At 41.5% G+C, this 14751-nt stretch overlaps 1 pseudogene; it reads left to right on the top strand.

Annotated features, from left to right (window-relative positions):
- The first annotated feature begins 1870 nt into the window (after nucleotides 1-1870).
- The window catches only part of LOC141103690 (sodium/glucose cotransporter 4-like), a 43257-nt pseudogene continuing 30376 nt past the window's right edge, over nucleotides 1871-14751 (top strand).

The raw sequence follows: 14751 nt of genomic DNA, 5'->3' as shown, positions 1-14751 counted from the left end.
AATAAGGGACACCTACTAGAAAATGTATGTAGGTATAGGACACGCCCCCTGCCACACCCACCCCGTTAAAGGAGAATTAACCAAAAAAAGTTTAATTGAATCCACAAGGGACTTTTTTTTTACCACTACTATTCCTTTATATTGGCTTTTAAAATTTACAAATGCAGCAATTTATAATTTAGATGAAAGCTTTAGCACTGGGAAACACTTTTTGAAAGATAAAAAGTACATTTTATATACATCTATATAGATCAGACCAAAATGAGGGACAAATGAGGAGGAATGAGGGACAGAGGGACATTGCTCCAAATCAGGGACAGTCCCTCGAAATCAGGGACAGTTGGGAGCTATGCAATTTAAATGGAGCTGCCAATTAGACCTCATTCACAAGGGCAGATTTACATGTAAATCTATGCGAAGGGCCATGTTTGCTGGTGTTCTGTCATATATAGCGTTCCGTCGCCGCCATCATGCTACACCCTGCACTCCACCACAGTAAGGATACACCGAGAAGGGGGCAAGTGGACATCTTGTTACACCCACCGGAGTTTTGCATTTTACAGTTATTTTTAACAGTAAACGGAGCATATAAGGTGAAAAACAGTATTTGGAAATCCATCGGACTGTTTACACGTTGAATTATAAAAGCAGTGTTCTGTGAGATCATCGGGTTTGCCGCTGCTTTTAAAATTCAACATCTAAACAGTCCGTCGGATTTCTAAATCCTGTATTTCACCTTATAAGATCCTGTGGATCCTCTAACACAGATCCATGCCTTCCTCTAGTAAAAGCACCTCCCCCATAGTAAGAAAACTCCAGCTAGGCTCACAGTTAACCCTTTGATCGCTCCAGATGTTAACCCCTTCTCAGCCAGTGTCAGTACAGTGACAGTGCATATTTTTAGCACTAATCACTGTATTAGTGTCAGCGGTCCCCAAAAAAGTGTCAGTGTCCAATTTGTCCACTGCAATATCGCAGTCCCTCTATAAGTCACTGAACGCCGCCATTACTAGTAAAAAAATATAAATAAAAAAAATTCCATAAATATATCCCATAGTGTGTAGACGCTGTAACTTTTGCGCAAACCAATCAATATACATTTATTGGAATTTTTTTTTACCAAAAATATGTAGCAGAATACATATTGGCCTAAATTGATGAAGACATTTGATTTATTTACAATTGTTTTATTTGATGTGTTTTATAGCAGAAAGGAAAAATGTTTTTTTTTTTATTGTCATTCTTTTTTTGTTTTTAGCGCAAAAAATAAAAACTGCAGAGGTGATCAAATACCACCAAAAGAAAACTCTATTTGTGGGGGGAAAAAAAGGACATGATTTTTGTACATTGACGCGCGACCGCCCAATTGTCAGTTAAACTAACGCAGTGCTGTATCGCAAAAAATAGCCTGGTCAGGAAGGGGGGGTAAATCTTTTGGAGGTGAAATGGCTAAGGGATAAAACAGGCACTTGGGCTACTTTAACACTGAGGCCCAGTGCGAAAGCACTCAGACTTTCACACTGGGGAGGCATGAGAGACCCTTTTCAGGCGCTTTAAAGGCGCTATTTTAAGCGCTAAAATGTCTGAAAAGTGCCCCGGAGTGAAAGGGGTCTTACAGAGAGACATAGCGTCTCCCAGCCTGAATACTGAGTGCTTTTCAGAGAGGCGGTAAGAAGGATTATCAAAGCCTTAAGTGACAGTTCCAGAACTCCTGTAGTCTGTAGATGCCAGCCGGCACACATGACAATCTTATGAAATCTGCCCATTTGCACATTGATAAACCTTGTTAGTCATTAACACTGTATTGGAAAATAAAAGTTTAATTGATTCTTCTTCTTCTTCACTGTTCCATAGCCACTTCTCTGAGCAGATGGACAACAGTACAGAGACACCATCGCTGGGGCCCCAGAAGCCGACGTTCGGGACAGCAGACATTGTGGTGCTTGTTGTTTACTTTGTTTTTGTCCTGTTGGTTGGAATATGGGTAAGTCATCATTTATCCGTAACTGTAGACCTAGCTCCCAATTGTCCCTTATTTGGAGCGACTGTCCCTCTTTTGAGACCAAGTCACTCTGTTCCTCATGCAGCCTCAGTTGTTCCTCTTTTTGGACTATTGTGTACATCTCTATGCATAATGTACTAGTTGACTAGCAAAAGTGTTATGGTGCACTAAACCTTTTATCCAAACTCTATATTACTAAATTTAGTATTTTGAAAAGCCAATATAAAGGTGAAAAAAAAAAAAGCACTTGTATGGTTTAGTCCATTTTCTGCATATTAGGTCTTTATTGTCTGTGTAAGCGGGGCCGTGACAGGGACATGTCTTTTGTCTACATGCTGTGTGCCAAAAGGTGCTCCTCGTTTTTTCAGAAAATTGGGAAGTATGTGCTAGAATTTTGCTGGTCGATCAGCAATGTTTTAAAGCGGTTTTGAAAATTAGAACAAAGAATAACAGGACTTCAATCTGTATTTATTATGTAGAAAAATCATGGGCAGTACTCGGGTATTAGGGTGTGAGGATGCTATGCATTTGCTTCATCTATCTCTCAATAGGATTCTAATTTATTTCACAGAATGATTTGTTATAAATGTTTACTCAAGATGCAATTAAAGGCAAAACTTGGATAGAGTGGTGAGGGGTTAGAACTACTGTCAGGTTTTTATTGCAGTCTGTGTCCCTGTACAGCTACATTCACAGGGGTGGCCAGGGGTGCCCCCGTTAGGGAGATTCACCCTCTCCTATATGTCATGTTTACCATTTATCATTGAAAGTGAAAGTAAAAGAAAAATCACACATTTTGGGTTGTCACTAGAACAGGAATAAAGGTGAAAACTTACAGTGGGGACCCTAGTTCTGTTGACACTAGGGTTGCCACCTCTACTTAAAGCCAAACCCCAACACTTTAGCAGCCTGGGACACCTTTGGGAGCCCCAAGGAGAGCAGTAACTGGGTACACATAGCGTGCTGCAGAGAACAGTGGGTGTGGCCAAATTGCTTTTGCTGACATCATCGACTTGCCCCCCCAGGGAGGCCAAACCAGCTCCCGGATGGCAACAAATTTGTGTGACTATCTTGGGTACTTGGAGAGCCACAGCCATGTCTGAATAATGTGTCCCGGTTTCAGTCCACCTGAAACCCGGACACATGATTCAAAACCCGGACTGTCCGGGTGACTCCCACAAGGAAACAAGGAGAAGGGGTGCCACTGAGTATGTATCAAACACAATTTATTGATAAAAAGCAATATCCACTCACATGTAGAGCTGAAATGTTGAATTCAGGTACATCTCCAAGCTGGAGGGAGAGAGGAGGACTACAGGTAGCAGCAAATCCATATGTGCAAGCATCACATCTCGTCCAACGGGGATGGGCTGCAACAAGCTCTCTTGATAGTCCAAGTAGCACACCAAAAAGGAAGAGATCACAATGAAGCCATCAGAGATGGTGTGGGTTCCAGGAAAGGGGTGGTGAGGACGCCAGAGCCAGTCTTCAGCTGTGCTGCGATATCAAACAGCACCTCGTACGGTGTCCGTGATGAAAGAATTACACGGCCGTGTGGTCAGAGCCAGAACGAGGCTTGGAAGGCAAACACAGTGGCGCCGGACAGTGACGTCACTACTGTGCCACAGTAGTGACGTCACTGTCCGGCACCACTGTGGTTGCCTTCCAAGCCTCGTTGACACTAGCTGAAGACTGGCTCTGGTGTCCTTACCTCCCCTTTCCTGGAACCCACACCATCTCTGACGCTTCATTGTGATCCCTTCCTTTTTGGTGTGCTACTTGGACTATCAAGAGAGCTTGTTGCAGCCCATCCCTGTTGGAAGAGATGTGATGCTTGCACATATGGACTTGCTGCTACCTGTAGTCCTCCTCTCTCCCTCCAGCTTGGAGATGTACCTGAATTCAACACTTCAGCTCTACATGTGAGTGGATATTGCCTTTTATCAATAAATTGTGTTTGATACATACTCAGTGGCACCCCTTCTCCTTGTTTCCTTTCTAGCACATTATTATTATTATTATTATACGAGATTTATATAGCGCCAACAGTTTATGCAGCGCTTTACAATGTATAAGGGGGACAACACAATTACAGTACAGTTCAATACAAAAGATACAGGAGGGCCCTGCTCGTAGAGCTTACATTCTAAAGGGAGGGGGTGGTGGTACAAAAGGTAATAGCTGCAAAGAATGATTTGATGGGGGTGGCTCAGGGACAGTTATGTGGGTGTGGGATAGGCTTCCCTGAATAAATGAGTTTTCAGGGATCTCCTAAAGGTGGACAGGGTAGGGGCTGATCGGACATACTGGGGCAGGGAATTCCAGAGGATGGGAGAGGCTCTGGAGAAGTCCTGAAGGCGAGCATTGGAGGAGGTAACAAGGGAGCTAGAGAGCAGGAGGTCCTGGGAGGAGCAGAGGGGGCGATTTGGGCGATATCTACAGATGAGGTTGGTGATGTAGCTGGGGGCGATATTGTGAATGGCCTTGTATGTTATGGTTAGCATTTTGAATTTTACATGGTGGGGTAGGGGAAGCCAGTGAAGGGATTGGCAGAGAGGAGCAGCAGTCACGGATCGATTAGTGAGGTGTATTAGTCTAGCAGCTTGCTTAAGGGTAGGCCATTAAGGAGAGAGTTGCAGTAGTCGAGGCGGGAAATAATCAAGGAGTGAATAAGTTGCTTTGTGGTGTCATTAGTCAAGAAGGGTCAAATTCTGGAGATGTTGCAGAGGTTAAGGCGGCAGGATTGGACCTGGCTTCCGATCCTTCATGGTGGCAGCCCTGATAGACTGACTTTCTACATATATATATGTTTTTATATATATATATATATATATATATATATATATTGCCCTTGGACCAATAGGAACAGTTGATTGAGGTACCCTTGTACTGCGCTTTTTTTTACTTGTTCAACGAATCCCACAAGACCGTTTAATGGTAAATGAACTCAATGTATTGGTACAGGTTAGAATGAATGGTGGTTTGAGCATAAATGAACATGCAGAATGTAGGTTGAGACACAGTCTGCTAGACAGTATAATCTCTATGCCAAAATAACTTAGAACAGCGTTCTGTACCACTAGATTGGAGTCAACACATAAATCAGCAAAGTCAGCAATAAACTGTGCATAAAGCATTAACTATACTAAGGGATAAGATAGACAAAAATTACAGTTCACAAATTTAAAGGAACAGCGCACCATTAGTAATTTACATTTTTTTTTATATAAGCATTAACTGCAATGTGAACAATAATACTATACAGTAAAGATAAATCTTGCACTCAGCTTTAAACCAGACGATATAATGGAATGCTGCAGCTCATGCCACCCAGACACTAATACGATAACTAATCTAAATTTAAAAAGGTGCGCTGTCCTTTTAAATGTATACATTAGTGAATAAGTGCAATAAAGCAAATGGGGAAATCCCAAATAAGTGCAAATTAAGCAAACAAAGTGCAAATAAATAATTAAAATCATAAACCTACGCAAATTAATAAAATATTAATATAAATAAAATACAATTGTTCTTAATGGTATAAAGTCTAAAACATAAGTTTCTTGATATAATACAAAGTCCTTGTACAATTGATGGTGAAGGTGCTAAGTAAAAAAAAGGGGAGGGGGGCGCTTACCAAAAGCAATTGTTCCTGAATTACAGAAATCAAAATATCACACCAAATCCATCTCCTGGCAAGAAGCTCCCAATGACAACAAATTCCCAACGGTGTGTTTCCTCAGCAGGCTGCGATGGACTGTCAGAACTAGCCCTTTTGGTATCTGAGAACCAATCTCCGCATCAGATCAATGTTGTGTTTTTTTTTATTTTATCTGATGCTTTTTTTTAATCTGATGCTTTCAAGGGTAAAGGAGAGATCTGGGGTCTTGTAGACCACAGATGTTTCCATAAAGAGGAATTATCCTGCTTTATTGTTATCACAAGTGATGTTTACATTTCTTGTGATGGCATTAAAAATGATGAAAAATTCAATGGAGAGTATTAAAAAAAAAAAATACAGCACGATCTTCCCCGTGCTCGCGCTCAAAGGCAAACACATATGTAGGTTGTGCATGCATAAGTAAATGGTGTTCATACCACACATGCAAGGTATCGCCACGAATGTTATAGCGAGAGCAATAATTCTAGCTCTAGACCTCTTTTGTATTGCTAAACTGGTAACCTGTAAAAAATAAAAAATGTAAGCATTGCCTATGCAGATTTTTAAGTATCAAAGTTTGACGCCATTCCACAAGTGTGCACAATTTCAAAGCGTGACATGTTTGGTATGCGTTTACTTGGTGTAACATCATCTTTTGTAGTTTACCAAAAAATTGGGTTATATATTGTGTTTTTTTTGCATTAAACTACATTAAAGTGTATTTTTTCCCCAAAAAATGCTGTGCAAACACATAAAAAATTGTAATGACTGCCATTTTATTCTCTAGGGTTTCTGCTAAAAAAAAAATACAGGTTTTTACTTGTAAACAAAAAGTGCCAGAAAAGACCTAGTCTTAGAGCCCATTCACACAGGGGCAACTTTGGATCCGACTTCAAGTCGCCCCAAGTCGCCCCTAGTCGCCTCAAGTCGCGCTACATGAAAAAATCAATGTAAGTGAATGGATTCGTCTTATTTCACACTACTGCAGTCGCTCCAACTTCAGAAAAGGTTCCTGTACTACTTCAATACGACTAGAAGGCGACTTGTACCCATTGATTTCAATGGAAGTTGCCTCCAAGTCTGATCACTGTTCATACCGAGGCAACTTTACAGGAAGCAGAAAGGAAACAGAAAGTAATTTACTCTACTAAACAGCCAGCCCCCTCCTTCTCACACACAGCTGATAAGCTCTGATTGGCTACTTGTAAAGTTCCCTGTCCTGGAGGCGACTTCAAGTTGTGTTGTAAGTTGCCCCAAGTCGTGCTGTGATTCATACTCAAGTCGTGTCCAAGTTGCCTCCCAAAGTCGTGCTGGAAGTTGTGTTGCCCCTGTGTGAATGGGCTCTTAAAGTGGTTAACACAGTCAGACAAGCCCCTACATTTCTGTGAGAGGAAGCTTGTTCTGGGGGGTGTGGTTGTTACTTAGCTATGCCAGTACAAGACACTGCAGACTGAGGGCTGGAAGCAGCTTTTCATTGAGGCGGAAAAAAAAGAGTAATTTTCAGTATTTTCAAGTGAAAACTAGTTACAAATCATCGAATGCAGGGGTTTGGGACATTGACAAAGAGCAAGACTTCAACTAGGCTGTACCATACATCGGTGGTAGTAATGTTAAATGCCAAATTGAAGTCCTGCTTCTTTTTTATCTCTTTATAGTCCTGAAGTCCCACATGTTAGTAAAACTAAAATGGAGATACAATGTCTATCTGACTGCATAACTATTTCTGTCACTTAAGTTGGGCTTTAATAACATGTTATGGTCACACATTATCAGGATAATATTAGTACCACAAATAATAGAGTAGTTTTCTTCAATACAAGCTTTGCTTGTGTGGTAGACCAAAAAGGCAGACCCTTGAGGGCCACATACTGCCCTTGGCCTGTTAATGGAGTATGACCATCCCCAGTTTTCCAATGATGATCACATAAATGTTGGTTAATTCACAAAAGGTCAATTTAAATAGCCATACATTTCAAACAATGCCACAAGATAGATGTTTATCAATGAATCTGTCTTTTCCAGTCATCACTGCGGGCCAGTCGTGGAACTGTAGGAGGATATTTCCTTGCTGGAAAGACTATGACATGGTGGCCAGTAAGTATTTGTGGTATGACTATTCATATGTATTCTGTTCCTTTCACTGTGGGCTTTAATGTTAACTGTTTATTTTTTATTTTTTCTTGGTTAAGCAAGTTAAAATTTCTCCTTTATTTTGCTACTAAAAGAACCAAACAGACCAACACAAGTGCTCTGTGAAGGATTTGGAGGTAACACTTGAACCATCAGCATCATAGGCTAGGCAGAGAAAGTGTAAAGATATAAGGATTAGTGGCCTAGTTATATTAAGGATGATATATTGTGTGTGTTTTGCTTTTAGTTTGAGTAGAAAATGGTTAAACACCTATCAAGTTTTATTGCTCTCTGGCTGCCAACTGAGGAGATTCACCCTCTCTAAATATTATGGAGACCATTATCACTGGATCAGAGTGATGGGGAAATCCAAAATTTTACGATTGTCACCAGAACAGGAGATAAGTAGCAATCTTCAATAGGGGGCACCTGTTCCAATTACAAATGTGTGAGGGAATAGGAGGAATTCCCTTCAGTTTCTGTTGTGTCCAAGTGTAGTTTGTATTTAGTAGGGATTTAAAGTAAAGTTGTTGCATCAAATAATTTTATGATTGGAGAAAAAAGAAAAACTGGTGAGGTTGCGATGACCCAGACGGGTAGAAACACACAACCTTCCATAAATGTAGGTTGAGAAAAGGCCCCGTCTTCATTTGGGGTGAGATTGGTCACCCTTGAGTCTATTTCGATCCTGGATCCTCTTATGGGTTTTCAGGTAGGTATTGTACTGGTAGGCTCAGAGAGGAGGTCAAAAACCCATCTGTGAATGGAATGGCAAAGTCACCTGGTGTGGTGTGGGGATTGGTTGGATCCATTCCAAACACACCACACCAGGTGCCTCTGCCATTTGGTTCACCAAAGGGTTTTTGACTTCCTCTCATCCTACCAGTGACAAGAACTCCATTAATCCAAAAAATAAATAAATCAGTTTCAACAAGAGCTGTTCTTCAAGTCTTTGAGGTAAGAAGTAAACCCACCAGATTCTAAAATGGCTGGCCACTAATATCAGTAAAGAACAGAATTTTTACGTGCGTGAGTGACTTGAAAAATCATTACTGTAAATTGGGCAAATATTTTTTTAACGCTACTATTCCCTGCAACAAGAGTTAAAATGCCCTGTGCTAGTCTCTGGCTAGAGAGCTGGACCTCTGCTCAACACTGAGCACAGCGGTCTTGGTCTCCAGCAGATAGACTCTCCCACCCCTCAATGTTCTTCAATGTAAATTGAACAGCAGTGTTCAGGGAACATGTTTGGTGATCTATAGAAAGATCATCTGTTTCTGTCTGTATATTAATTCGGAAGTAATTTTCAGCATGAATAATACACTTTCCTGTTTTACAGCTTGCATTATTGTATAATAAGTAACAGTTTAAGACATTGGCAGGCTCTGGGAGATGATTACATGTGCAAGTCCTTACACCTTTGGACTTGGTGTTGTACCTCACTGGCAGGCTATATACATGCTTGTTATGTACTTGGACTTTGTTTTAATGGTTTCTATAGCAGATACAGTATATGGTGGATGAACCTTATAATCTTCAGACCCATACAACAAACTTGTGTTACTATTTATTGCCTTTGCAGCCTGACACTGAAAGACTTATCTGAATAATAAGACTATCTGAAGCTGCACTCATGGAGCATCTTTATATTCCCAAAAATCGATTTTTTCCTTTTCAATGTTTCTATTGTGTATTTTAATTCTAAACTAGGTACAGAAAGATGCATATAGAAGTCAAAAAATACATCTAGACAAAATATCTATGATGACCAAAAAGCTGAGTAGCTGTAGCATCTGTGTAGACATAGCTGAACTAGAGGTAGATTCATCAGAAGAATAAGAAAGGTCAGGCGGGAGTGACTAGGGTGGTAAAAGAAGTCTGGACCTATTATTTAATATTGTTATTATATAATATAAAGTTGAAATCCATTCTTTTATATTAAATGTGGTAGGTAAAGGCTTACATCACCTGTGTGTTTTTTTTTTTTACTCTGTGTCCCACCAGTTGGGAAAGCTTTTTCAGATTTTCTGTTTAGAGATGGCGATTACCAGGACAGGAAATGGGGATCTAGGAAACCAGTTCTAATCCATCCCACTTCTCTCCAGAATAATGCATTGACCAGAGTTCTGCTTTTTAGCAGTTCTGGGTTTGAAGATGTATTTATCAGTTTTAACCATAACAATTTGATGAAAAATAACATTCTTTAGCAAGGAATATACAGTCCATATGAATAATTATGCTACCAAAATGAGTGTGCTGTAAAATACCTCCAGCATTGTTCCTGTCTCTTCTTGCTGGAGGCTGCCATTTTGCTGAAACCCAGAGCCCCTGAGCACAGTGCCGAAAAAATGGAGAGCAACTGAACATGTACAGAGTAGGATGAGACAGTCTATTGCTGGATTATAAACAGTATAGACACTTACCGTAGTTTTAATGTTTTACATAGCTATGCCTGCAATGAGCGTGGAGGAGCAGAGCAGGAGAGCTGCTGATTGACAGTCAGCAGCTCTCTGCTCTGGGGGGTGAGAGAACTGAGCCATCGGTTCTCACTTCTCAGTGAAGAGTCGCCGGGGGACAGATGCAGTATCGGACCAATGCTGCATCCACCTAGGTAAGTACTGATCTGCAAAAAACAAGATTACCATACTTCTCCTTTAAAGTTCCAGTTAGTTGTGGCCGCTCACAAGCGGGTCAGAGGCCTTGAATTTGCTTAGAGGAAAATCCATTGTCCTTCAACAGAGGACTGCGACTGCTCTACTGGGGAATTACCTAAGCTTCCTGCGCCATTACAAGGAACTGGCGCGAGTGCTCTGCCTTACATTAACGAAGCCACCACCACCTTCCAAAGTTTACACTCACCAGAAAGCTTAATGCCTGGTTCTGTTGATCCTCTATACAGGTAGTTCAGAAATTTGCCCAGCAGATACAGAGATGTTCCTTCATGTACCTTCACCAGATACCACTCTTAGATACTCATGTAAATGAATGGCCATCATTGCGCAATATTCCACATATTTATTAATCTTAAAATATCAAACAGTTTGTTTACTCACATTTGATTGTGACTTTGGACAGGCACAAAGTCTATCCAGCGTTCCAACAAACAGCTTCTGTTCACCGTTCCGCTCCAGGAAGACGGCGTGCGGTGCAAGTCTCGATTTCGGTGCGGGTCACAACTAGTCTCAACGCGTTTCGCACATAATATGCATCATCAGGAAGCTTATGTCCAAACAGAATGATGTTTTAAGGATTTACTGTAAAACCCTAAAGGCAATATCACGAACTTGGCACATCAACTTCTCAATCCAACTACAGTGCTGAAAACTTCAGTGTCACCAACCTGAACTTCTAAAGTCCAGCTATCTTCCCAAATGCTCTTTAGGAGTCCCCAGCAGTGGGTCCATACATGGAATCTCTTCCCTGGGCCTAGGCCCAGCAAGCCTACCACTCTTCCAAGCTCCAAACCTACACAATGTAATTTAGAGGTAGCCAAGTCAAATCCACCTTCTGCCCAGGGCCCCACCCACACCAGAATATAAAGGGCACAATACTCCAACTAACATGTTCGGGAGAGTGGTCTCTCTAAAAGGGTGCTACCACCTGCTTACAAACTGAAGCCTGAATAAAAATGTTTTGAAGTTATATCTAATTGACTATAAAAGCACAGATGCTGGGGTTACATAGAACAAGATTGGGCATGGTGTTTAGTCCCTGATAACCCCACACTGTTTATTTTGCCTGAAGTTGGTGCTATGGACTAATACATTATACTGTTTGAAGACTTTTTTTTTCTTGTAGAGGAGAGGTTTAGTCTTGTGCAGACTCGTCTAATCATGTCCATCCAGTCAAAATATTACTATTACTTAAAATGTTTTTGAAATAAAGCCCACTAAATTTCCAGCCTGGCGTTCATCTTTTACAGCTGGCAAGCTAAATTCTTCAGTAGCCCCCAATCTGATTTGGCAGGTCTTAAGCATCTGATCAGTAGTTTTAAGAAAAACAGCATTGTGTTGTACAGAATCATGCAATGATACCAAATCACCCTGGGAAAAGCTTGCTGAATAAGGTAAAATGAGTGATATTTGACACAGATGCAGTGTTTTAAATAACATTAGCTATACCCTGGCAGATTTTCCTGATTGTCTTGGTATGCTTTTTCAGGCCTGATATTTGTCTCTTTTGCAGATTGGAGCTTCACTCATGTCCAGCAATGTCGGCAGCACTTTGTTTGTTGGAATGGCAAGCTCTGCAGCATCAGGAGGCTTGGCGGTTGGAGGCTTTGAATGGAATGTAAGAAAGGGTCTTGTGTTCTGTTTTCAATACTGATCCGTAATATTCCCCCAGTAAAGCTGTATCTAAAGTAAATTTCTGACACTAGCTGCGAAAATGGATTTGTTACCTATGGATCCTGAAGATTTTTGTTTTTCAATTTGAAGCCACGGAGGGCAGCCCACTGTGTTCATAATCTGCTGTGGCTTAGACCAGTGCAGCCATTGACAACCTCTCATCTTCATTCACAGACATGGGATTCTACACCCCATTAAAGTGGTATGAACCTAAAAAAAGATTTATTAATTGCAGCTTACCAACTTTTAGATGTGGTATATGCTTCTTTACCTTTATTTTGCACATGATGATACCGACAGGTTGTTTATTGTTCAATTTTTTTTACAGGCCAAGCTGTCCAGACAAAGCAGTTAGATGGTTGAGAAAAATCATTTTGCACTGACAGGGTGCTTACAATGTCTGCTTGTATTTATTTATGATAAAATTGCACCCCTGTCCTGCCCAGACCTGGCCACTTTTGTCTACAACAACATACTGTCATCCTCCCTCAACACATTCGCTCTTCTCTCTACATGCAGGACCAAGCCTCCCCTTCTACAACCCTGGGAAACAGACGACACCAGAAGTCTGCAAGACTTCACCCTCTACAAATGTGCCCTTCTCAAATGCAACTCTTGCCTCAACACTGTTAAACAAACCTACTACACAGCTCTCATCAAAACCCTCTCATCCAAACCTCGTCAACTGTTTTCTACCCTTAATTCCTTACTTCACCCCCCTACTGCCTCCACTCACCAACTTGTTTACTGCCCAGGGAATTGACAATCATTTCAAGCAAATAAAATCAACAAAATTTGTGATGGGATGCCCAGCTTCCTTCCCCAACTAATACACAAAGTCCAACACCTCACTCAATACTTTCCTCCTTTAACATTGTTACCACCAAGGAAATTGCCAAACTCCTTTCCACAGTCCACCTCACCACCCGTCCTTGGACCCTGCCCCCTCACAATTATTGGGACCACTTTCCTGCTCTATCCTAAACTCTCTAATTCACATCTTCACCTCTCCCTCTCTCACAGCATCTTTCCCTCCCCACTCAAATATGCACTGGTTACCCCATACTTAAAAAAAAACAAAAAAAAAAATACTGGACCCAACCTGTTTGAAAACTTTAAGACCCATCTCCCTGCTTCCATTTGCCTCCAAGCTTCTTGAATCCCTTGTCCACAACCATAAGAGTTGCTGCCTCACAACAACCTTCTTGAGCCCTACAGTCCGATTTCCACCGAAAACATTCCACTGAAACTACCCTACTAAAACTCACCAATGACCTACTAACTGTTAAAACAAATGGCCAGTACTCCAAACTAATGCTCTTGGACCTTTCTGCTGCCTTTGACACAGTTGACCACCCACTCTTCCTTGATAAACTCCACTCCATTGGATTCTGTCACTCTGCTCTTTCCTGGTTCTCCTCCTACCTATCTCAGCGCCCTTTCAGCATCACATACAACACAATCTCCTCCTCTCCTCTTCCTCTTTCTGTTGGGGTACCCCAAGGCTCCATCCTTGGGCCCCTCTTATTCTCTCTCTCTCTCTATACCAATTGATAACCTCACAAGCTTTCCAATACCACCTCTATGCTAACAACACCCAGATCAATCTCTCAACTTCTTAACTCATCCCCTCTATCTCCTCAATATCACAAACTCACTGAGTGACATATCAGTATAGATGCCACACCACTTCCTCAAACTCAATCTTTCTAAAACTGAGCTTGTATTATTTCCTCCTTCCCGATCCTCTCTCGATGACTGACTTTACCATTGAGTTCAATGGCACAACCATCAACCCCTTCACACATGCCAGGTTCCTGGGTGTAATCCTAGACTCTGACCTGTCCTTCAGCCCCCACATCCAATTACTGGCTACATCTTGCAACATTTCCAGAATTTGCCCCTTCTTGACTAATGAAATCACAAAACAACTTATTCATTCCTTGGTTATTACCTGCCTTGACTACTGCAACTCCCTCCTCACTGGCCTACCTTTACACAGGCTAACCCACCCCCTTCAGTGTATTATGAATGCTGCTGCTAGACTAACACACCTTACTAATCGATCCGTGACTGCTGCTCCTTTCTACCAATCTCTTCACTGGCTTTCCCTACACCATCAAATAAAATTTAGAATGTTAACTACAACATACAAGGCCATCCACAACATCGCCCCCAGCTACATCACCAACCTCATCTGCTGATATCACCCAAACCATCCTCTCCACTCCTCCCAGAACCTCCTGCTCTCTAGCTCCCTTGTTACCTCCTCTCATGCTCGCCTCCAGGACTTCTCCAGAGCCTCCCCCATCCTCTGGAACTCCCTGCTCCAGTATATCTGGTCAGCTCCCACCCTGTCCACCTTTAGGCGATCCTTGAAAACTCACTTATTCAGGGAAGCCTACCCCATCTCCCCCTAAGAACTGTACCTAAGTCACCTCCATCAGATCACCCCTGCAGCTATTACCTTTAGTACAACCTTTCCCTACATTTAGATTGTAAGCTCAATGAGCAGGGCCCTCCTATTCCATTTATATTGAACTGTATTACAATTGTACTGTCCCCCTTTATATTGTAAAGTGCTGCATAAACTATTGGTGCTATATAAATCC

This window comes from Aquarana catesbeiana, linkage group LG07, assembly GCF_042186555.1.
Source record: "Aquarana catesbeiana isolate 2022-GZ linkage group LG07, ASM4218655v1, whole genome shotgun sequence".
NCBI lineage: Eukaryota > Metazoa > Chordata > Amphibia > Anura > Ranidae > Aquarana > Aquarana catesbeiana.
This window is presented reverse-complemented; position numbering and strand designations above follow the sequence as displayed.